The sequence below is a fragment of the Muscardinus avellanarius genome (assembly GCF_963383645.1).
Source record: "Muscardinus avellanarius genome assembly, chromosome: 6".
Classification (NCBI taxonomy): domain Eukaryota; kingdom Metazoa; phylum Chordata; class Mammalia; order Rodentia; family Gliridae; genus Muscardinus; species Muscardinus avellanarius.
The window spans coordinates 14,324,502-14,348,452 of record NC_137791.1 but is presented as its reverse complement, the minus strand read 5'-3'; the positions used below and the strand labels follow the sequence as shown (position 1 = coordinate 14,348,452).

The window sequence follows — 23,951 nt, the reverse complement described above, 5'->3', positions numbered from 1 at the left end:
GTGTATTTCCCAAATATTTTCAATGACTATGCCCTAATATTAAAATAAGAAACATGCTATTAAAGGCTCCTTTATAAACACATTTCTTATACATGGGAAGTTGAAACCATTATTCAGTCATCTTTAGAGTCATCTTAATGGGATTAACTAGTCTATCAAGCCGGGCGTGGTGGTGCATGTTTGTAATCCCCGCGCTTGGGAGGCAGAGACAGGAGGATCACGCGGGTTCGAAGCCAGCCGCGAGCTCTGGCTTAGGAGACCCTGTTTCCAAATAAAAATGTAAAAATAGGTCTGGGAATGTAGCCTGGAGGTAGAAGGGCTGCCAGGAACCCCAGTACCACCAAATAATAATAATAATAATAATAATAATAATAATAATAATAATAATAAATAGTCTATCAAGGTGAGAACACAACTCGTGTATATACATTTGTTGGTGATGCCTATTTTCTTATTTTATATAAGGGTGTGCTCCATCAGGTAGCTCATAGTGTCCCATCCATCAGGGCTTCCTATTGGTGACTTAAAAATTAATGAGTTCAGCTTTATGAAGAGGTAACAGTGTTGTGTTTAAGCAAGAGAAAGTCACCCTAAGATATTATGTCCTTGATAGTGAAACTGGGTATTTACACCCACTCCTTTCAGAGTGGAATGGCTCCTTTGGTGTGCTGTGGGGTTGGTCCTGTCGGTGGGGCAGATGTCAGGGGCTGTTGATCTCTCGTCCAGGTTTGTGGTGTATGGAGCAGATGAGCAGATACTAAAACATAGGAGCCCATAAAAGGAACCACCTATGTCCATAAAAGAGGTGAGGGGTTTTCAGAAGACTAAAGAGGCCACTGGGAGGCTAGGGCAGTTGAGCAGGAAAGGGCCCCTCAGCACGGGAAGGAGGGAGGACCCCAGTGGCTCTCAGTGACTCTCCCCAGGTCTTATGGGCACCTAGTGTATTTTTCAAGGACATACTAACCAAGCACATTGTTTTTCCAGATTCTTTTTCAATCTTATCATGAAAAGCAAACAAAACATGCTGCTCTTAATTATTTAAAGGCAATTATTTGCTTTATGAATTTTCAAAAAAATTGAATCCGGTCCAACTTATTTTGATTTCTCAGCATGAGACTTGAGTGCTTATCCCCCAGAATTGGGGTAATAAATGTGAAAGATGATTCCCAATCACATTCTAAAACTAAAGAGAATTATTTTTCAGTGACGGTCACTGTCTTTTCCCATTGTTATACTTGATGGGCGACTGCCCTCCTTTGTTGGGGCTGAGTGACTAGAGACACCCAGCTGGGGAGGCTGAATGCTTGAGATTCAGTCTGAACGCTCGGCCAATCCTGTGCCACTTTTAAATTAAGCAGCCCACTTAGACCTCACCCCATCTGATTGCACACTCTTCCCTCTTCCCCCCTTACTCTTGACAGCAGCGTGTGTTCGTGATCAATTGATGTTTTGCAGATAGAATTGAACTGCAAATTTTACACTGTCAAGCAATATCCCTTTTCATTGTTGGTGATGTTCTGAGCATAGCAGCTGCACTATCAATTGTATTTAAAATTAAAGAACAGAGTTGAAAGGCCTATGTTTTATAAAGCCTTACATTTCAGTATAGCTAATAAGAATTTTAGGAAATTTCTTGTTGATGTGAAAAAAATACATATTGGCCAAATAAAATGACAATATCTTTTTTTTTTTTTTTGGTAGTACTGGGGGATGGAACCCAGGGACATTCTACCTTTAAGCTACACCCCCAGCCCTATTTTTTATTCATTATTTTGAAACAGGATCTCACTGAGTTGCAAAGGGCCTCACCAAGCATCTGAAGCTGTTCTTGAACCGTGATCCTCCAGTCTCAGCATCCTGAATGCTGAGATTACAAGTGTGTGCCACCACGCCCAGCTTGACATTATCTTTTTTAAGAGAAATGTTTTTCAGTACAGTAAGTTTTTAAAGAATATTTTGAGACAGCCTAGGGTGTTTACTAAAGCTGACTAGTTTAGTTACATAAGGAATTGTAATATCCTTTAACATCTATATATTTGGAAAAGCCAAACTAAATGAGAGTTGTTTCAATTATTTATGGTTTTTAATGGAGTTTTCTAAGTATATTGGTGATTTGTATTAATTGCAGACAAATAAATTCAACTCAATTAAGTAATAATGGGTTGAGAGAGAAATCAGCGTTAACCTCTTTACTAAGAAATAACCAGAGAACCTTTCTGGTGATATGCAGTTTGCAGCCAGCCTTAGCTGCTTAGTGAGGTCCTTTGCAACTCAGCGATACCCTATTTCAAAATAAAAAATAAAAAATAGGGCTGGGGGTTAGCTCAGTGGTATAATACCCCTGGGTTCCATCTGGGTTCGACCACACAAAAAAAGTTATATATCATATATAATTATGCATGTACCTTTAGTTATGCAAATATGCATTAGATATAATTTATAATTATGTAAATATAATCTTTCAAAAATAAGAATTAATGTTTATGGAATGACTGCCACATTCCAGGCACTGTTTTAAGCTCTGCCTGTCCCATAACGAATTGCCAAAACTAAAATTAGGCACTGCAGAATCCAATGCTACTTACTTATGCTTCTTAAAATTCCTATGAAATGGGTGCTATTTTTATCCTCATTTTATGGGTGAAGAAATCAAAACACTTAAAAAGGTTAACTTGCAGCCGGGCGTAGCAGCGCACGCTTGTAATCCCAGCATTCGGGAGGCTGAGACTGGAGGATCGCAGTTCACAGATAGCCTCAGCTACTTAGTGAGGCCCTTTGCAACTTAGACCCTGTTTCAAAATAAAGAATAAAAAACAGGGCAGGGGGTGTAGCTCAGAGGTCGAATGCACTAGGGTTCCATCCCCAGACCCGCAAAAAAAAAAAAAAAAAAAAAAGGTTAAATAATTTGAAAAAAGGACACTTGCTCGTATTTTATTCAGCCCTCTGTTTTTAAGCTATTACGTTATGAATCGTACTTAACATTTTTTAAATCCAGATATACATGTTATATAGCCAGATTTCCTTCTCTCCTCAAATCCCATGTCCCTTCTACTGAAATTGTGAAAGGGAAAGGATTTATGAGGGGTAGGGATACCAAGAGTCCTTGAGTCCTAGACCGTGATTCTCTGGCTCAGTCCTGAGACATGGAATGCTGATAGGAAGGAAAGGGAGAGAAAATGGGATTGTTTTCCTCCTTCATATCTTCCGCTAAGGAAAGAATTGAGATTAGGTGTAGCGGACAACAATAATTCAAAGTTTATCTGTTTTTAAAATGTACCACGGAAGCTTCAGGCAGAGGAGAAAGGAGAGCAGAAACAACCTAAAATTCTTTAGTGTATAAAAACAGCTTGAAGCTGGGTGTGGTGACACACACTTGTAATCCCAGTACTTGGGAGGCTGAGACAGGAGGATCACAGGTTCGCAGCCAGTCTCAGCTACTTAGTGAGGCCCTCTGCAACTTAGTGAGACCCTATTTCAAAATAAAAAATAGGGTTGAGGGTATAGCTCAGAGGTAGAATGGTCCTGGATTCAGTCCCCAGTACTGCCCCCCCCCAAAAGAAACATGATAATCCAGCAAAGATGTTCAATGATGAACATTCAGCCCTCTCTCGCTTAGCATGCCACACCCTTCCCCCGCACATACCCTTCTACCTTTAAGGACTTGGGGCAGGTGTTTAGGTATTTTTACATTTATGTTTGCCATAAGTAGTTGCATTCACAAGCATATGTTTACGTCTTGATTTTAGAAAATATAACGTGAAAAAAAAATCACAATTTCTCAGTACTTGCTTAATAAAAAGATTCCCCTCTTTACCAAGGGCTAAGTAGTAAGATATTTTAAAATAGAAATATGCTACACTGCCATTAAAATATAATTCAATAAAAATAACTTCTGCAGAATTTTGGATCAACAGTTATCCCATCGGTGTTGAGAGGAATCCCTATATTTCTTCTCAGCGGTTCTGACCTATTAGTGCCTACCCAATTCCTGGCCCACAGTCACTTGGAAAATGGTGAAATAAGATGACTCATATTTTCTTCAGCATACAACAACCATGCATGGGGTGTGTGAGTAAAATATATTCTGAAGTGTGAATTCTTGAGTCGTTTAAAAATGTGTTTCCTGTACATCTGGATTATCTTAATCAGTTGTTGAAAATCATCAGATATTATATTTTCAAATATGGCCTCCCTCCAACTCTAATTTCACCTTTTGAGACTTTCATTAGGTATTTATTAAACCTTCTAATTCTCTACCCTCCATATTTCTTAACCTCTTTTGCAGAGTTTCTCTGAGTCTCCATCTTTCCCTCCCAGTGCTACATTCTGGGTAATTTTATCTGGCCCAGCATTCAGTTTACTAATTCTGTCTAAAGCTCTGTTTAAATGCTTGGCTCCTTGTACTCAAATTTAGCATTTGAACGTTTTTTTGTGAGCTTTCATGAGCCTCTTTTGTGAATGGACAAGTTAGGACTTTTTATTACCTCACAGAGGTCATCTAAAACACAAAGAGAAAATTGACGATGTTTTTAACAGAATAAAGTTTATTCCTTCTTAAAGTTATCATACAATTGCATTGGATCTTTTTATCACTTACTCTTCAGCAGATTATTTATAGAAATGTCTTCAGCCGGGCATGGTGGCGCACGCTTGTAATCCCAGCATTCGGGAGGCTGAGACCGGAGGATCGGTTCGCGGACAGCCTCAGCTACTTAGTGAGGCCCTCCGCAACTTAGTGAGACCCTGTTTCAAAATAAAGAATTAAAAATAGGGCAGGGGGTGTAGCTCAGAGGTCAAATGCCCCTGGGTTCCATCCCTAGACCCGCAAAAAAAAAATAAAGTGTCTGCAAAATATAGGCCTCAAAAGGTCCCATTGAATCTAGGTAGTAAGTAGTGATTAGTATTTTTCTTGGTATACACTGCATTAAATTATCAACAGTTTTTTAAATTTAAATCTTTAATTTTTCTAAAGTTTGAATTTTTTTAATCTCCAAGGTTGTTTTTATTGCATTCCATTGCTTGCATATTTTCATGTTTCAATATCTCTTAAGGATTCAGTATTAGCTTTTTTTGTTTGACAAGATTCTTAAGGAAAACAACTTATAGGAGGAAAGATTTATTTTGGCTCATGGTTTCAGAGTTCGGTCCATAGTCAGCCACCTCCATTATTTCTGGGACTGTGGAGAGCCAGTATATTATAGCAGAAGGTTGGTAGGTAGTAAAGCTACTTACTTCCTAGCACCTGGGAAGGAGAGAGAGAGGAATGGGACAGGGAAAAAATATAATCTCCCAAGGCACACCCCCCAAGAACCCACCCCCCCTCCAACTAGTTGGTTGGTGATAAACTATGAAGAACTGGAAAATCTAAGTTAAGATGCTTCTCCTCAGATACTGTGTTATCACTGCATTGTGGGAATTAGGGCCACTTTAGTCTCTACACAGCACCTTAGGCTCCATCTGGTAATCTGTGGTTCACCCTGCTATTTTGGCACTGCTTCATGTCCTGTCTCCTTCATGTCCTGTCATCATGTTTTCGATGTCGTAGCATCGAAAAAAAGCATTTGTTCTCTGATAAATACCACTTCTTCAAGCTCCTAGATATTTGTCTTTTATCCTGAAATTTCTCATAGTCTGTAAGTTCACCAGTGCAATAAAACTTTTTAATGCTAGTTGTTTTATGTTTGAGAAGACCCTCCAGAGCATCTAAACCATACTAAGAGTAGAATTACATGCTATTGTATAATCTTTAACATAGAGTTTCTCCTAGAAGTAGTTGGAGATAAAAACTTTAAGAGACGAGTATCCTGAGCTATAGCTGAGCATGTCTTGCCATGAGACAGACAGATTGCTACTGTGCCTATGAGAAGAAGGACCTGAACTCATCAAGTTTAGCTCTATGTGGGGATCACTGTGTCCATGAAGAAGCTACCTACCAACCAGGCTGATGCCGAGGATAGCCAAGCTGGTCCTGCTGGTCCTGCTCTGTTCTCTGTGGCTGCTTGTTTTCATGTTAGAGGTATGAGCTCAGTGAGCCTAGCACCAAGGGATATGGGCATCTGGTGGTAAATTGTCACGTTTGATTTCCCCAGATGGTCAGATGAAATGATGAAGCTCCCAGAAGTAGTCCTTCTAGCCTGGTGAGATTAACCAGAAAACTAACCAATTTTCTTTCACATTGGCTACATAAAACTAGACTTTGTCATTATTCCCATGGCCTTCCATCTTTATCAAAACACACATCTACTTCTTCCACATCATTTTTGTTTGTTTGTTTTTGTTTTCTTTTTGGTACTGGGGACTAAAGCCAGGGGCATTCTAGGTTAAAGAGGGTCTTGCCAAGTTGATGAGGCTGGCCTCGAACCTGTGATTCTCCTGTCCCAGGTTCCCAAGGACTGAGATTACAGGTGTATGCCACTATGCCCAGCTTCCTTTCAAACCACTTTTTGCTACTATTTGCTGTACTAAAAACCATAGCGAATAGCGTTTCACTTCAGTTGTGCTTTGGGTAATAATAATATTGACATCCTCTTGTGTGTGTGTGTGTGTGTGTGTGTGTGTGTGTGTGTGTTTGTGTGTTTTAAATTAATGGTATTAATTGTATTTTACAAAATGCTGCAGGGGTTTAGCTTTAGTTTTGTTCTTTATTATCAGTTTGTTTCAACAGCCTCTATGATACTCTGTATGATTTATAGTTTTAATGTGATATTGCACTCACCTCCTCCTTTTATTACATTAGTACCTAATACCTATGCCTTTCTCACATTTCTCAGTATTAGATAATTCTTATCTATTAAATTTACAGACCTGCAGATTTACTAGCAAGGCTCTCCTGGGCAATCTATCCAGTCTTTGCCATCAGCATATTAGCTTTGTTAGAGGAATTAAGGGTGGAGAAGATCTGTCTTGACATTCAGTTCTACTCTATTAAAAAGCCAATTTCTAGTGTGTTCAGATGCTTATGAGGGCATGGAGCAGTTTTAGAATTGAAGGATGACTTGGTATAAATCACACTTCGGGCTAAGTGTCTTTGATTGTGCATGCAGAGTTCCCCCAATTCCCTTATATAATAGTGTTATAATCGGTTCACACTCATGTATACATCAGAATAGATGAAGATTAAATGGAAGTTAAAATGTTCATACTCTGTGGCCCAGTCTTCTTGCTCTTTTGAATGTCTTTGGAGGAAATAGCCCAACAACATAATGCAATAAAATAAAATAAAAAATGAAAACTTTGAACAAAATGATGCATAATGTAGCATTTTCTGTGATAGAAAAAAAATGGACGTTACTTAAATGTCTGATAGTCTATTAAACTGTGAGACAACAGTTAGACAAATTTATTATGCGAATGTTTAAGTCCTAACGGCGACCTTAGAAATGTAGAGGAAATTTTTAATATATGGTAAGTGAACAAACTGGATAATGGAGTTGAGTAAGCACAGTGATTATAACTCGACACATTTATAGACGTATGGTTGTGGATGAGGCAGGAACACAGAGAAATGAACCAAACTGAGTTCGCTTTGGGAGTTAAAGGTAATTCTACTCATTTGAAATACTTCCCTTAAATGTCGCTACGTGGTTTTTACAGCAAATGTGTGATTTTTGTTTTTTATTTTTTTAAAGGAGTGAGGAAAAGGAGAAAAAAAGAAGTGTGGTGAAATATAGGTCATCTTAGCTGTCTCACAGGCCAGGTGCCTGCAGGGTGTCTCAGCTCCCCGGTGTGAAAAGGTTTTCAGCAGGATATTAAAGGGCGAACATTTCAAACAGATCCTTTTGGAGAGAGACAGCATTTTGAAGGGGCAGCTCGAGCAGAGGAAATGAGGCTGGATTAGTTCTCTTGTTTTCTTTTTTAGTTTTATCGCTGTTCAGCTGTTCAGAGGTTTCATCTCTTCTCACCCCACCCCGAGTCCCGGCTAATTTCTCCTTCTCTCGCCTCTTTCTGGGGCTCTGCTTTGGCCAGGAAGCCTGATTCCGGAATTCCACCCACATTGAGGACTTCAATAACCTCTTCTTCCAATTCCTAATCAATTTTCTTTCCCATTATTACCACCAATTTAAATATAATCTGTGGTCCTCTTTTGAACCCTGCCCAAACACCCAAGATCTCCCCTGGCCCTGCCTTATGACCTCTCACTCCCTGGTCTACAGGATCCCAGTTTTCTTTAGGAATCCCCTCATCTCCATTTGATCCTGTTGGAATTTTGATGTGTCTCCTCCGGTTGGTTTCGTGCACATTCACCCTGAGTTGTGGTCCTCATTTCATTGACCAGGGCAGTGCTACAGTGTATAGGTCAAATGTCCCCAGAAGTACCTATGTTAGAAGTGTGGCTCCCTGCCTGAGGCTGTCAGGAGGTGCTGTGGACTTTCATGAGGCCATTAGTTCACTGGGACATGCCCTCAAGGGCCATTGTGGGGCCCTGACCCTGTCCTGTGTTTCTCCTGGCTTCCTGTCCATGAGGGGAGCAGTTTGCCCTGCCACATGACCCCCACTATTGCCATCTGGCACCCCTACAAGAGGCCCATGCAAATGGGTCCACCCGATCTGGGACTGGAACTTCTGGAACTGTAAGCCAAATAAACCCTTTTTCTTCACAACATTGCTTATCTCAGGCATTTAGTGATAGTGATACTAATCTGACTCATAGAAGCAGGTATCTTGGCTGTTTGTTCCATCCTCATAGTACTGATCTGCATGGGTTGTGTTTCAGGTAATACTGTCAGTTGACTTACAAACTTTGAAAGCTTTAAGTGGGCAGATGCTAAACACTTATTTTCAGTGATCTAAATCTGGTGAATTTATGTAGTACTTTCCGTGACAAGCAATGCATTAAACACATCGCATTTATTCTCTCTGGCTAACCACAATTGGATTAGGTAAGTGTGGCTATTATTATCCTATTTTTATTCAGTTAAGAATCCAAGAAACAGAGAGGTGCCCCCAACTCCAATCAACCATCGAATGGTGAAAATTGCCAGAGCTGGAGTAGAAGGGAACGTGGAAAGATCTGATTTCATTTCAATGTTTCATAACTTGGGAGATTTTGTATAAGCATCAGAGTTTGAGCCTTTTTTGAAAAACAGAGAAGTCTGGCTACAACATGGGAGAGCTGGGTAGGATCTGTTCCTTGGGAGGGAAAGTGGACTCTGTCCTGGCATGTCATGGTTGGCTCATGCCTCTTATGGTTTTATTTTGCACTTGTTTATATTTAAAGGTTTTCCTGTTCATGTAAAACCATGCTGATTTGCAGGACTTTGATGGCTTCAATAAAATTTGCCATATTGAACATCATGGGGAAAATTTAGTGTTAAACCCCCAAGAATTTGGAGTTAACTGGTTCCTACAAAAATAGTTTGTTGAACACAACCACTCAAGTTTAAGGTTGGCGTTCACAGAGAAAGAAATGTAATTGAAGCAATTCGACAAAGAAAAACTTAGGTTGCCTTAAAATATCCAAGGGATAGATGCTTTCCTTTCCTTTCAGGCAATTACAATGGCCGCGAACCCCAATCCTCCTTTCTCAGCCTCTATAATATATAATTTTTAAAGGAGGAGGGATGGAAAGAGAGTCCCTACCCCAAAAATAGCATAGGTAAGGGTCTTTTCAGGGCCAACTTGTGTATGGCCTTGGTTGTCTTCTGACCCGTGACCCTGGAAAAGTGTGTGTGACTCAAGAATATAGTCAACTATATGAAGAAGTTGCCAAGCTGGGAGTGATGGTGCACACCCACGTTCTCAGTACTTGGGAGGCTAAGACAGGAGGATCACATGATTGAGGCCAGTGTGTGGCAATTCAGCAAGACCCTGTTTGAAAATTAAAAAAAAAAATGAAATAGGACTGGTGACATAGTTTTGGGACAGACCATCCCTAGGTCCAATCCCCAGTACCACAAAATTAAATTAAATAATAAAGAAGCCATTGGCATCCATTGTATCCTCGGTTAGCTGTATTTTCTCTGTGTGCGTGGGGGATACTTAAAAGTATTTATTTCTTCCTTGTTATCTTCTTTTCAAGGTAAAATGGTTTATAACCAATATCCTCTGATGTATGACTTGGAATTTATTTATTTTTAATGAAAAGTTTATCCTGCAACTCACCATCTGTTTGCGCATCTGTCTTTGATCAGTTCTAGGAATGCGTGCAGATTCCTGATCTGCAGGACCAGCCTCTGCAGCAAGTGGAAGTCCTATTCCATTGCGGGTGCAGGAAAGGGTGGGGAGTCCTTCAGTAGGAAAGGGTGAAGGCATTGGTAAATTCATTCAGAATACTATCACCGCCGTTTAGTGTGTGTAAAAACTAGCATTTATAGCCAATCTCTTACATGTATTTTTCTAGCTCTTTTCAGATACAGGCAAGCTGTGAAATGTTAAAGCAAGGAAGCGTGTACACACACACACACACACACACACACTCACACATGCACACACGCATACACAAGACTCTCGTGAGCCTAGGAAGGTCTGGATTATACTTCTAAACTAAGTTTAAGATTTTTTTTTCATGTAGTGATTTTTTTAAAAAATGGTATCTCGGGCAAATGCTTAGCCTTAAAAGACAAAAGGGAAAAAGGAGATATCTCCCTTTATCTAATAGCTGTTTATAACGAATGACAAGCAGACGGTCTCTTACCTAGACTCGGTACTCGTGAAGCTGCAGTTCACGAGTTCATTGAGGGCTGTAATTCCCTCAATGGGTGAAATAAACGTAGGAAAAACAGAGCATGACGGATTGCCTTTTGATTTGAATTACTCTTCAGCTGGCCAAAAAAAAAAAAAAAAAAAAAGGAATAAAATAAATGATCATGGGAACCAAGATGTTCATTTAACACAGATGTTCAGAAGCTGAGAAAGCAATCAGCGGCTTGAGAATTCTTCTTGGACCATGCTTCCCAAGATGCGGGGCCACTGACTCATGGGCGTGAACCTCAGGGTTGGCCCTGGTGGGTGTCAGTAAACAACACTTGTATGAAAGCAGAATCTACTCGGCAGCTTCCTCCCGGACTCTGGTTTTGTGTTTCCTCGAGTACTTCAATAACAAGCTTACATAACTGCTCCTCAGCTTAGCAGGGGAAGGTTGTGCTGTTAAAGGAGGCGTGTTGGTATCAATGTAGATAGGAGACAGAAAACAGGAGTGGTATGTAGAGAAGTAGTTCCTCCCCGGGGCCATACAAGGTCATAAGAGAGACAATGTTTTATCAGCTTTGAATCAGACCAAGTTTGTATTTGACCATCATTTACTCATTGGCTGAGTCCCATCTCAGTATCACAATCTCAACACTTTTTTAATTATAAAATGCGCTCTATATTCCAATTGCCTCCTGTATTTCCCCCATATAATTAGACCCTTCTCTGTGGCTTTCCCATTAAGTCTTTTTTTTCATTTTTCTTTTATCTTTTGCAGTACTAGAGATGGAACCTAGGGGCGTTTTACCCCTGAACTACACCCCCAGCCCTATTTTTTATTCTTTATTTTTAAACAAGGTCTCACTAAGTTGCAGAGCACTTCACTAAGTAGCTAATGCTGGCTGGGAACCTGTGATCATCCTGTTTCAGCCTCCCAAGTACTAGGATTACAAGAGTGCACCACCACACCCAACCCATTAAGTCATTTTTACTTTACACTTATTATTTATTCCAACTCTGCTTACAGGTAGAGACCTTGACCAAGAAGTATGTCATATATGAATTTCACTTTATTTTAGAATATATTTTAAATATGTTTATATGTAAGGCTGAAAACCTTTATTGAGATTATTTGTCCGTAAGTGACTACTAGCTGGGGATGGGAGTACATGTATTCTTAGTACTTGGGAGTCTAAGACAGGAAGATCATAGGTTTGAAGTCAGCCTCAGCAACTTAGCAAAACCCTCTTTCAAAATAAAAAAAATAAAATAGAGCCAGCTGTGGTCCCACATCTTGTAATCTCAGTACTTGGGAGGCTGAGACAGGAGGATCGTAGGTTCACAGTCAGCCTCATCTACTTACTGAGGCCCTATTTCAAAATAAAGAATAAAAATTAGGACTGGAGGAATAGATTGGAGGTAGAATGCCCTTGGGTTCAATCTCTAGTTCCACAAAAACATAAGTAAAATGAAATGGAATAAGTAAAAATAAAGCTGGAGGAGGTAGCGAGAGGTAGAAGCCCCCTTGGGTTTGATTCCAAGTACTAACACACACACACACACACACACACACACACACACACACACACACAAAGCAAAACAAAAATAACTAATAATAATGTGTTGGTAGATAAAAAAAAATAAAACCAGCCAGTGGACCTGTGCAGGTTGCTGTAGTGGCCTAGTTGCTTGATATCAGAGAAGAGATGCACAAAGGCTTACATCCCAGAATCCAGAGGAGGGAGCCCAGCATGGAGGGGAGCCTGGTAAGTGTTCACTGAGTTTAACTCAGGATTTGCTGTGTGCGTGGAAACGGTTTTGGCAAAGCTCATCCTCCTGGTGCTTCTCTGAAACACACCTATCCACACCAGAGAGCGAAAGGGCCCCGTGGCTCATCACTGAACAGCGTGTTTCTGGGAAGTCATCCGTCTTCATTTACAATTGGGGCATGCGGCTCAGTCTATCAGCATTAGAAATCTCACTGTAGCTTAACGATTTCAAATATAGCCATCCAGCTCTGGAACCTCCACTCCAGAGCTCAGTGCCTCTGCGCACGTTTCCTACCTGCACACGGCTGCTCATTTTCTTATTCGTAAAATCGGAATACCATTGGGATGTTTCCCACAGGGTCATTGTGAGAACTCAAAGAGGCGGGGCATGCTAAAATGCTTAGCTCGGTACCTAATAGCCAAAAATAAACCCATTCATATATTACCAGATTATTCCCATTTCCAAAATAAAACAAATATGGAGATCACTTGATGCTCCGGTGAGATGTGTCATGTTGTCAACAGAGTTTTGAAGTCCAAACTCTCCCAAGCCTACTCAAGTTGTGTGTGTGTGTGTGTGTGTGTGTGTGTGTGTGTGTCTTTCCTACTGCAATATTTTACAACTTGATTTTCTGTGAAAATAGTTCCAGAAGCATGCGTAAAGGATTAACTTTAAATGTGAAGGTTTAGATATATAGAATTTGAATTAGTTGATGGAGTGCCTGGCTTCTTATCTGGGTCCTAATAACTAGTCCTTTTTGATCTTCTACCACTGAGTGGGGGAAAAAAAGCATATTTTCTAGTCCAAGACCAAATTTTTCTGCCTACTGTTTTCTTTTGCAACTATCAAATAATTATGGTGTATAAATGTTCATCATAGGAGATTAAGAGAATGAGCTGTTTATAGAAAATTTATGTGTTCATTTTTTATGTGCTATTATGTAAAATGAAATTAGAAATTTCTTCTCCATTACCAGGATCTGCAGATTCAGAGTTCCTTTGTCAAGTACACCATTTTGAGCCTTTGAATAGTGCTCAGTATAAAATTTGTTGACAGGAAGTGTCACTGAACTCAGGTCTGCTCTTGGGTTTAAGGGTCAAGATCATAACAGTACATGTTTCTTAAGGATGTCATTTAATTAAAGGATTTTTTTAAAGATTATTAATATGCTTTGATAACACTTTACGCATGTGTAGTCCTTCCTTCTTCCAGAAAGCATCTCTTCTAAATGTATGATATACCATATTCAGTGAACATGCCTCCTTTAAGAATACCTGCAGTTTCCTTGCATGTGTGCATTTAATTTACATAAAGAGGAGAAGGAGGAGATACCACAGGGCCCCTGACCTTGTGGATCATTTTGGTTGGTCCTAACAAAGAAATCTAGAACAAAAGACCTACTCCTAAAGAAAGGGCGGATTTAGATGGGTCAGAAGATTTTTGGTATAAAATTCTCTGGGTCCAGAAGCCTCTGGTGACTTCTTTTCAAGCCATCCCTCTATACCATCCCAGGATAGTATAGAGCTGTAGACTGTCTTCCATATTTCCATCTTTGTAATAATAAACTCATTTAAGCTTTCAGAAGAAAAAAAATAATAAAAAAATCTTGAGAAATGTGATAGTACACCTTCACTTCTACTCTACAAACCCTATCAGGCTGTTACAGAGGTTTGAATGTGTCCTCCGAAGTTTATGAGTTAGAAACTTAATCCCTAATGCAACCATGTTGAGAGGTGGGACATTTAAGGCGTGATCAGGTTATGGGGCAGAGTTCTCAAGAATGAATCAATCAAGGCTGTTATTGCAGGAGCAGCCTCCTTATCTAGGATGACTTCAATGTTGCTTCCTCTACCATGGACCTCCCTTGCCCTTCTAATTTTCTGCCATGAATTACACAGCAAAGAGGCTTTCCCTAGAAGTGAGCCCCTAAACCTTGGACATCTCAGCCCTCCGAACCGTAAGAAATAAATCTCTGTTCATCAGTTACCCAGTCTCGTAAATTCGGTTATAGCCGCAGAACATGGACCAAGAGATATGTTAGGAGAATTAAAAGAGATGATATAAATACAGAACCTAAGGACTTCATAAACATTAGTTGCTTTGACTCATCCATGGTCCTTCCAGATAGCCATGACACTGCTTGGTGTGTATTGGGAGTGAGGAGATGATTGATTTGGGGATATGAAATCAGAGCTGTGGCCTGTGTATTTTGAGTATTATTTTTTACCTTTGCATATGCTTTCACTTGTAGGGTAACCTTGTTTTGTCTCTATTTTATAAGACAGAAGGAATTATTCCCAGTCAAAACATTGTATTTTTTGGATTGAAAAATCGCCGGGTCACTGACCCTTTCCATCACTGGCTGTCCCGGTCATTGGCTTCCGTTGATTTTGCCCCTGTATCCTTGCCTGGTCCAGATAATGATACAAGGGTATGGGGATCTAAACCTGGACTCAGATGCCAAAACCACACTTACAAGAAGAAAACATTTATATATTTTTAGTCTCCTTACATAGAATTTCCCTGGACAAGATGTTAAAACTCATATATCATGTGAATTTGACAAGGTCTGACAAGATTTTGGCATTCTCTTCCTAATATTACTGAGCCTTTTGGAACAAACATTTTGCCCAGCCATTTGGTAGGAGTGAAGATTTTATGGCGTTTTAAAGAAATAGTAACCTTTTCTGTATTCATAATTGAACTCCTTCAAGAAAGCATGCTCTGATCTCATATGTATTGAGCATAGATTGGCATCCTGCCTACATCAGAAAGATCCCGATTTCAGGCACGGCTGACCCTTCTCCTTGACAAACACACCATATTTTCTGTGTGTTAGAAACTATCCTCTGCTCCGTACTATTTGCCTACCTAACATTTTTGGGAAGATTTCCAGTTTTACTTTCTAAATAAGACCGTGTTCATTATGTATAAGCTCACTACCCACGAAGAAATAATATTGGAATTTTTCTACATATTAATATTCAGATTATATTTCCCAACAACAGTAAGTCAAAGAATTTCTCACAGATAACTTGAACACTGGAACAAATTTTGATCCCACAACAATCATGGTTATACCAAGTTTTTCCTGAAATATGTAATACTTTTCTCCATTTTCTTGGAGATGCATGCTAAATACAAAGTTCAGGAACACCAAAAATTTCCCTGAGGGCAATTTATATGTGTGCATTTGGTATAGCTATAAGGAAAAAAGCCCTTGCCACACAGAAGAGGAGGGAGGAGAATGAATATGTAAATATCGGGAAATAAATTAGAATGTCTGTAAAGGAGGTAAGAATCCAACCATCAGTAGAAATTGATTTTGTAGTGTTGAGCTTTGTTTATCGTTGATGCTGGTGGTTTGCTGCTATCTTTAGTTTCCAAAGCAATTTTTAAGATTTGGTTTCTTTAGAACACAGTAAAAAAAAATTATGGATTACAGTAATGGAGCCAAATTGCATTTTTTCAGACTGATCTCATTTTGCATAGAGAAAGCCTCAAGGAAGGAAAACTAAGTGGAATTAAGCTAATTGGAATTTTAGAACGGAGCCAGTTTTTGAGAGAACTTTGGGAATCATTTGTTCCTTCATAATTAGGTCAAAGGAGTTGGATGGCAAAATAAAGAGATCTGGAGGTGTTGATTTGCCCTTTATTTAAGTCCATTGAAGTTAAATTTTGTTTGTCTTGAAAAATTTTATTCTTTAGATAAAAGTATCTGACATTTGATGCAAGACTAGTATTCTCTAAATATGGATGTTTCCTTTGACACACACAATTAAGTAACCCAAATCTGTTTCACTAAGTGATTTATTGGTTGATTTTCTTGTCCATGGAGAATGCCCAATAAATACATTTTTCACTTTTATTGATGATTCCAATTCTTAAGTAATTAACTTTTCATTGAGAAAATAGCTGTCTTTTTAGTTGGCCCCACTGAGACCTACAATCTTATATTCTTCAGTTATCAAGATAGAACTTCTCCTGAAACCATCTCTGGGAATAAGAGAGATCTTATATTTTCTCTAGGGTTTACCATTTCCTAAAAATAAGATATATTTACCCAATAATTTGTTCGTTATATATACTTCATGTAGCTTCGCAGATGGTCTAAGGCTTGAACTTCTTCATAAACTACTTACACATTTAATGCCAAAATATACTCAAAGGCATTTATTTATTTTATTTTTCTCTTTTTTTTAATTTTTATTTTTTGGTGATACTGGGGTTCCTGGAAGCCCTTCTACCTACGGGTACACTCCCAGACCTATTTTTACATTTTTTAAATTTGGAAACAGGGTCTCCTAAGCCAGCACATGCGGCTGGCTTCGAACCTGCGCGATCCTCCTGTCTCTGCCTCTCAAGCGCGGGGATTACAAGCGTGCGCCAACCACGCCCAGCTATTTTTCTCTTTATTTTTGACTTAAAACAAATATCTTACTGGCATCTCATCAAGTGTAATAATGTACTTTGCATTAATTCTTCCCAGTGGCAGCAAAAACTCATCTGTGGAACTTTTCTCTTTTAAGCTATAACAAGCCACAGAAGAAAAATTCTGCTCCCGATCAGAGATTTTTCAAGTTGTATTTGGTAAGAGTCTTGGTTTTGTCCAGATGCCGCTCTGCATTTGTGTGAGAAACACGCCTTTTTAATGATTTGGGCTTCATGTGGATACTATTTCTAGGGAATTGCGCTGCATCTCCCCTTTGTGCGCTATTCAACGCCATTCCCAGTCTCTTGCCCTCCTCTCCTGTGCTTGAGTTGGTTGTCCCCTCCTCTGTGACCTTCGATCCCTGCATTATATTTCACTGTCACTTTGCCATGGTGCATTATGATTCCTCTGTTTAAATAAGGCGTTCATAACACTTGCTTATATTTATGTTATGGCACTTAACACAATAGGTTGTAATTGTTTGTTTGAGATTTTTTCTAAGTAGTCTTCAACCTTCTCAGGAATAGTATCACTCTCTGATTTATTTTTGTTGTGGCGCTAGGGTTGAACCCAAAGCTCGTGCATGCTAGATAAGTGCTCCACCACTGAGTTACATCCCCAGCCCAGCAGATTGAGAGTTTTATTTTTTAATAAGCTTTTATTGGTGCATTATAATCTCATTTCATAATGTAAATCATGTTGACATTGACAAGACGGTAAATCATGCTGACATCAACATACATCCACACGGTGCCCCTCCCCAAGTCTCCCACCTCCCCCTTCTCAATACAAAGTACTGACACTGACATTAGTGTTTTCACATATATGCACAGTCAATGACGGTAATTCTTTTTTTTTTCTTTCTTTTTTTTTTTTTGCGGGTCTGGGGATGGAACCCAGGGGCATTTGACCTCTGAGCTACACCCCCTGCCCTTTTTTTTATTATTACTTATTTTGAAACCAGGTCTCACTGAGTTGCAGAGGGCCTCACTAAGTAGCTGAGGCTGTCTGCGAATCGTGCTCCTCTGGTCTCAGCCTCCCGAATGCTGGGATTACAAGCGTGCGCCACCAAGCCCGGCTCAATGATAGTAATTCTATTAATGAGCCTCACTCCTCTCCCTCCCCTTCCCTTAGACTGCCTCCAGTGAGGTTTCTCCTCCATTATCCTCCATTATCCCTGTTCCCAATTTTTCCCTAGCTTCCACATATTAGAGAAAACGTATGACCCTTCACTTACTATGATTGACTAATCTCACTTAAGAATGTTCACTGGGTCCTTCCATTTTCTTGAAAATGACATAATTTTGTTCTTCTTTATTGCTGAGGAGAATTACATTGTGTTTATATACTATAATTTGTAATCCATTCATCTGTTGATGAACACCTATGCTGGTTCCATAGTTTGGCTATTGTGAATTGTGCAGCTGTGAACATGGGTATGAATATGTTACTGTACCTCTCTGATTTCAGTCCCTTTGGAAAGATACCCAGAAGTGGTATAGCAGGATCATATGGTGGTTCCGGTCCCAGTTTTCTGGGGAATTGCCATACTGATCTCCATAGCGGCTGAACTAATTTACAAGCCCATCAACAGTATAGAAGAGTTTAAATTTCCCTACATTCTCAACAACATTTATTGTTTTATGACTTTTTGATGTTTGCCATTCTGATTAGGCTTAAATGGGATCTCAGTGTAGTTTTGATTTGCATCTCCCTGAAGGCTGATCCGATGGTATGGGTTATCAGAATTTACTAACATTCAAAGTTTTAGCTATGTAGGCTTAATATGATATAAGTGGTTAAATGATGGTTATGGTTTTTAAATAAATGAATATTTATAATAATAGTCAACAATTACTAAACAGGTTAGTAAATGCCTTGGGTGATAGTGACCAAAAACTGAGCACAAATACGTTTAAAAATTAAAGAGTTTTCTCAACATGATGCTGATGGTATTCTTAGGAGCCATTGCTAAGAAAATACAGTCATCAGGATCTACCATGAATGTGGAAATGTTGGTGTGCACTTGAATTTTGTAAAACATAATACTGTCTATAGACACTTTTAAATGAAAGCTCCATCATACATGTGTACAGAGTATCCTTCTATTGCCTGTCTTTGTTTGGCATGGGGGTCTCTGTGCTTAGAATAATACTTCTATGTCCCACAGTTCATTGTTCATACGCAGGAGGCCACTGTGTGCTATTTAATACTGTGTAGAGGATCAGGATCGTCAATTTGCCCAGGATTGCTCCATTTTATACCTGCTATTCTAGTATGATGAGCCTCCTCTTTTGCTCTTAGAATTAAATTGATTCTGACAATAAATTTTATAGTCATCCTTCTCATAGGTGGATATTTGCATTGTGTGTTTTATCTTGACCCATAGATTATTTAAAAGAAAATGTTAGAAGCATATTAATATTTCTATTTCTAAGTGCCTCACCCCATTTCATATTGTTATAAATCTGATTTCACTTCTTGTTATGTACAAAGTGGTACACAGTTTGCTTTATCATTTCTAGCCACTAAAATATTACTACTTAATCAAATGTGTGTATATGTATACATGTGTCTATCCCATAATTACAGTGAGTTATAATATGACCTGTTCTGGTATCAACAGGTTCATTACCACCTGTCCTCTGGAGTCACTTTGAAAGTCAACAATGCTCACTAGTTGCCTACTTTTGCTCTACGAAATTCTTTTTTGGGGGATGTTGTGGGCATACAAGTTTTAGGATTTATTGCAAAGGATGTTGTTACCTAAGCTGGGCAAGGTGATACACACCTGTAATCCCAGTACTTGGAAGGCTGAGATGGTAATATCACAGGTTCAAAGTCAGCCTCAACAGCCTAATGAAAGCCTGTTTCAAAATAAAAAAATAAAAAGGGATGGAAGTGTAGCTTGAAGATAGAATGCCCCTGGGTTCAATTCCCAGTACCCAAAATAAAAAAAAAAAGGATTTACTAACTATTTAATTTTATAACACATTCCTTTTTTGCCATGACCCATTTACTAGAAATAGGTCTTTTGTTTCACTAAACCTAAATACTCTGTGCCTCTCTCTCTCTCTGTCTCTCTCTCTTTCTCTCTCTCTCTCTCCCCCCCCTTCTTGAACCTCTTCCCCCTCCCCTTTGTTTTCCTTCTTTCTCTGTCTCTTTCTTTCTTTCTTTCTTTTCTTTCTTTCTTTCTTTCTTTCTTTCTTTCTTTCTTCCTCTTCCTTCCTTCCTTCCTTCTTTTCTTTATTTCCTGTATAGTAATTTTTTTCTTATGAACTCTACATTATTTTCTGAATATGTTACGCCTACCCACCAAACCCACCACACAAACATAACTTTGGGCTTTTGCATTCTGTCCAAGTGCGTCGTTGTCCTGGGAATGCTTGGTTACCAATTACAGGGAGCCTCGCCCTCCTGAGTACTGAATATGTCATCCTTGTCGGACCTTGAAGTGACCACCAGAGCTTCCTTTCTTGTCTTCAGAAGCCAGCTCTCTGAGGCTAATGTCCTGAGCCTGCTCATACCCTTTCTGCGCTGTTGGACAGGGGCTCCCCTGAGGACCTCTGCTGCTGTTCATTTATTCTGTGTCGGGGACCATGGTCTCCACTTCTGTCGGTGTCTCTTCACCTCTCAGTGTTCCAGGTCCTGGAGTAAGCACACCATCAAAATGGAAAGCATATTTTCTTTTGAAGCACCTAGGCCCCTGAAAGTGGTTGCCCTCTGTGTTATTGAGCCCTTGTCCTCGATTTCTTAGCTTAAGTCCTCTGGCCAGGGCTGAAGGGTGTTTAAGCAGTGCTAGATCTGTCTCCAGCACATTTCAGAGGCTGGTAGTTTGTGTGGTTCCCTCTTTGCTGAGGAGTTTTGCCAAGCATTCTCTTTACCTGTTTACACACAAACAGGACCCCAACATGACCATTCTGATGGCCCAGGCTTCTGGGACTGGGGTAGAAGAGGTGTATCTTTCTCTGCATGTATTAAGACATTTTATATAATTCAAAATCTGTAAGCTATAGGTGCTTAATGAATAAATTACTCACTTATATTTTAACATGCCAGCTGTTTTAAAGCGTACATTTCATTAAAATAGACTTACTAGGTAGAAATTTAAATATTTTTCTCCAGCCACTGTTAAATCTAGGTAAAATCTCTAAGTGTGCATACGTGATACTTCATTAACTGATTTGCATTGCTTATCTTCTTTGGGTTGTCTTTTATATATTATACAAATGGCTTGAATTTGGCTACTGCCAGCGTTCCCAGGAAAAGTGGAATTTACTTTTACAGCTGGAAATAATTTAGTCTTTGGCGTGGAGCTCTTTAGCTTCCTATCTTGGGAAAAAAATGCTTTTCTTGATCCAACAGTTTATTGTAAAAATGATTCAGGCTTCTGTTTACATGATGAAAAAAAACCCAAAATAAATGATATTTTATTGGAACATGGGGACTAACATGCCTTCAAAGCAACTTGGAAATCCCAAGTCTTTTTGAGCTGTTTTATTTCCATCAGAAGAAAATGCATTTTAATGTTCTCATCAGATTATGTGTGTGTTGCTTGACTTCCTCCAATTTTTCTTGATGAAATTTATTCTTCTTGTTGTTTATAGCTTATCCTCACATTAAAAGAAAGTTTTCACAGTGAATTTTGTGTGCTACTTTCTTAAATGCCTTATAACTTATGATGCATTGACTTACAAAAATATAGTTTAATTTACGCTGGTTGGATAATCCAGTGAGCTTATGGGTGCTATGTTTTATGTTTTCTAAAAAAACAATTTAGGAGGGAGATGCTGAGAAAAAGTGATCTTACTTAAAATACAAATGAAAGAAAAATTCTGCAGGTAGAAGTTCACTTTTTTTTTAAAGAAATAGAATATTGTGTCTATTAGAGTATTTATATAAGGACAGCTAGCCAGGCTCTAATATCTTCTACAAAAAATGTTATATGAGTCTTATTTTTATACACTGATAAGAAACAGCATGGAAGAAATAAATGAAATTCTAAGGAGTTTGTGGTCAGCACCAGGTCAAGGCCAAGGAAATGCAAGGTGGAAGTCTGGACCTCCTGCCAATGCGGACTAGAAGGCTTGCTGGGAAACTCAAGCCAGCCCTCTGTGACATGGGCCAATTCTGAGCAAAAGGGCCTTTTAGAGTAAGATAAGTAGATTATAATTAAGACTGTTTTTTCTGAGCTGTGTTGTGCTGTTTGGTATTAGGGTATTATTTTGAGTAATTTGTTTTTCTCTCATTAAATTAAATGTGGTTTGAACAAGCATTACCAATATTTTTGATACATTTATGTATCACATCTTCACAAATATATTGCGATTAAGACTTTTTATTCAGAGAACAGGAATATACAGCTGTGGTGAGTTCACCGTTGAAACTCCCTGAATGACCAATGATTCTCCCTTCACGCAACCTGTTGGTACTCTGACCTACTGCTAGTTAGCCTTCCTTACTAGTTATTTCCCAAAATGTAGGAAAGCCTTTCTCAGCACGTTTCAGAAACACTTTGTGTATAGAACAAATTATGAATTATTTATTTATTTATTTATTTATTTATTATTTTTATTTATTTATTTATTTTTTTGGTGGTACTGGGGTTCCTGGAAGCCCTTCTACATCCGGGCTACACTCCCAGACCTATTTTTATATTTTTATTTGGAAACAGGGTCTCTTAAGCCAGCAAGGCTGGCTCCGAACCAGCGCGATCCTCCTGTCTCCGCCTCCCAAGCGCAGGGATTACAAGCGTGCGCCACCACGCCCGGCCAAATTCTGAATTTTAAATGGGAAGTTGCCTTATGAAAATGTCCTAGAGATCTGTTGAACAATGTTACCTATATATTTAGGTAACACTACTTTTTTGCATACTTTAAAATGGTCACGATAGTAAATTTTATGTTATTTTTTACCACAAGAAAATAGAAAATCCATTGTGTATGTGTGTGTGTGTGTGTGTGTGTGTGTGTGTGTGTGTGTGTGTGTGTTAGTAGGAATTGAACCCAGAAGCATTCTACCTCTGAGCTACACCCCCAATCTTTTTTTTATTTTTATTTTTCAAACAGGCTTGCTAAATTGCTGAGGCTGGCCTCAAACCTTCGATCCTCCTGTCTTGGCTTCCCAAATACAGGGATTACAGCTCTGTGCCCCCTACACCTGGCTTAGAATCAAATTTGAGCCAGGCGTGGTAGCGCATGCTTGTAATGCCCATGCTAGGGAGGCGGAGACAGGAGGATCGTGCAGGTTCGAAGCCAGCCTTGCTGGCTTCAGAGACCCCGTTTTCAAATAAAAATTTAAAATAGGTCTGGGAGTGTAGCCCAAAGGTAGAAGGGTTTCCAGGAACCTCAGTACCTACCACCAAAAAAAAAAAAAAAGAATCTAAATTCGAATCCTAGCGTTTGAGGGCAGCTGTGATCTGGCCCTTCAGCTCTATCTCTAGGCTCGCCTTTTTCTTATTGAGTTAACAAATCTTTTCAGAAGATTTCCAGAAAAACAAGACAAGCAAAGCTGCACATGCAAAAATCCTAAGTTAATGTATCACTAGAGTAGAAAGGGCTACTATATTTATTCTTGTTCTTCGTGCTTTCAAAATAGCTATCTTTAGCAACCTCCACACATACTTCCAATGTATGTGCTTTGACAGCATTGTTAGAATCTGCTCTTTGTCCTGAATGCCCTCCTGTCCTCTCACTCAGCTTCTTAACTCCTCTCTCTTCCTAGACCCATACACAGTTCCTCTATCGTTTGGGAAGCCATTCAAATGTCACCTCAGAAATGAAGCTCTTCCGTGGATAGCCATATTGTGTTGTCTATTTAGCTTTCTTTATCCCCCTGGCCTGGCCAAGTGTTGGAAAGAGCATTTTACACTGTAATAGAAACCAAAGAACATTTGTTAAATTGAAATGACTCCATTAAAGTCTCTTGGAAAATATTTGCCTAGGACATACTAAATACATCACTTTAATCTTAATAATTACAATCTTTCTTTTGGGGCTCTATAGTTTCACTTACATATAACCAACTGCCGTATATGCTTCATTAAGAGTCTCGTGTGGACTCAGACTTGTACATTTGTGAAGGAGCTGAACGGGCGCAGGGGTGTAGCCATCTATACTTTGCG

General features: G+C 39.2%; 1 protein-coding gene across 1 annotated transcript in view; it reads left to right on the top strand.

Annotated features, from left to right (window-relative positions):
• Nucleotides 1–23,951, top strand: part of RNF150 (ring finger protein 150) — a gene marked incomplete at both ends in the record, with an annotated part of 239,918 nt that overhangs the window by 64,183 nt on the left and 151,784 nt on the right. The gene's annotated exons all lie outside the window — the stretch shown is intronic.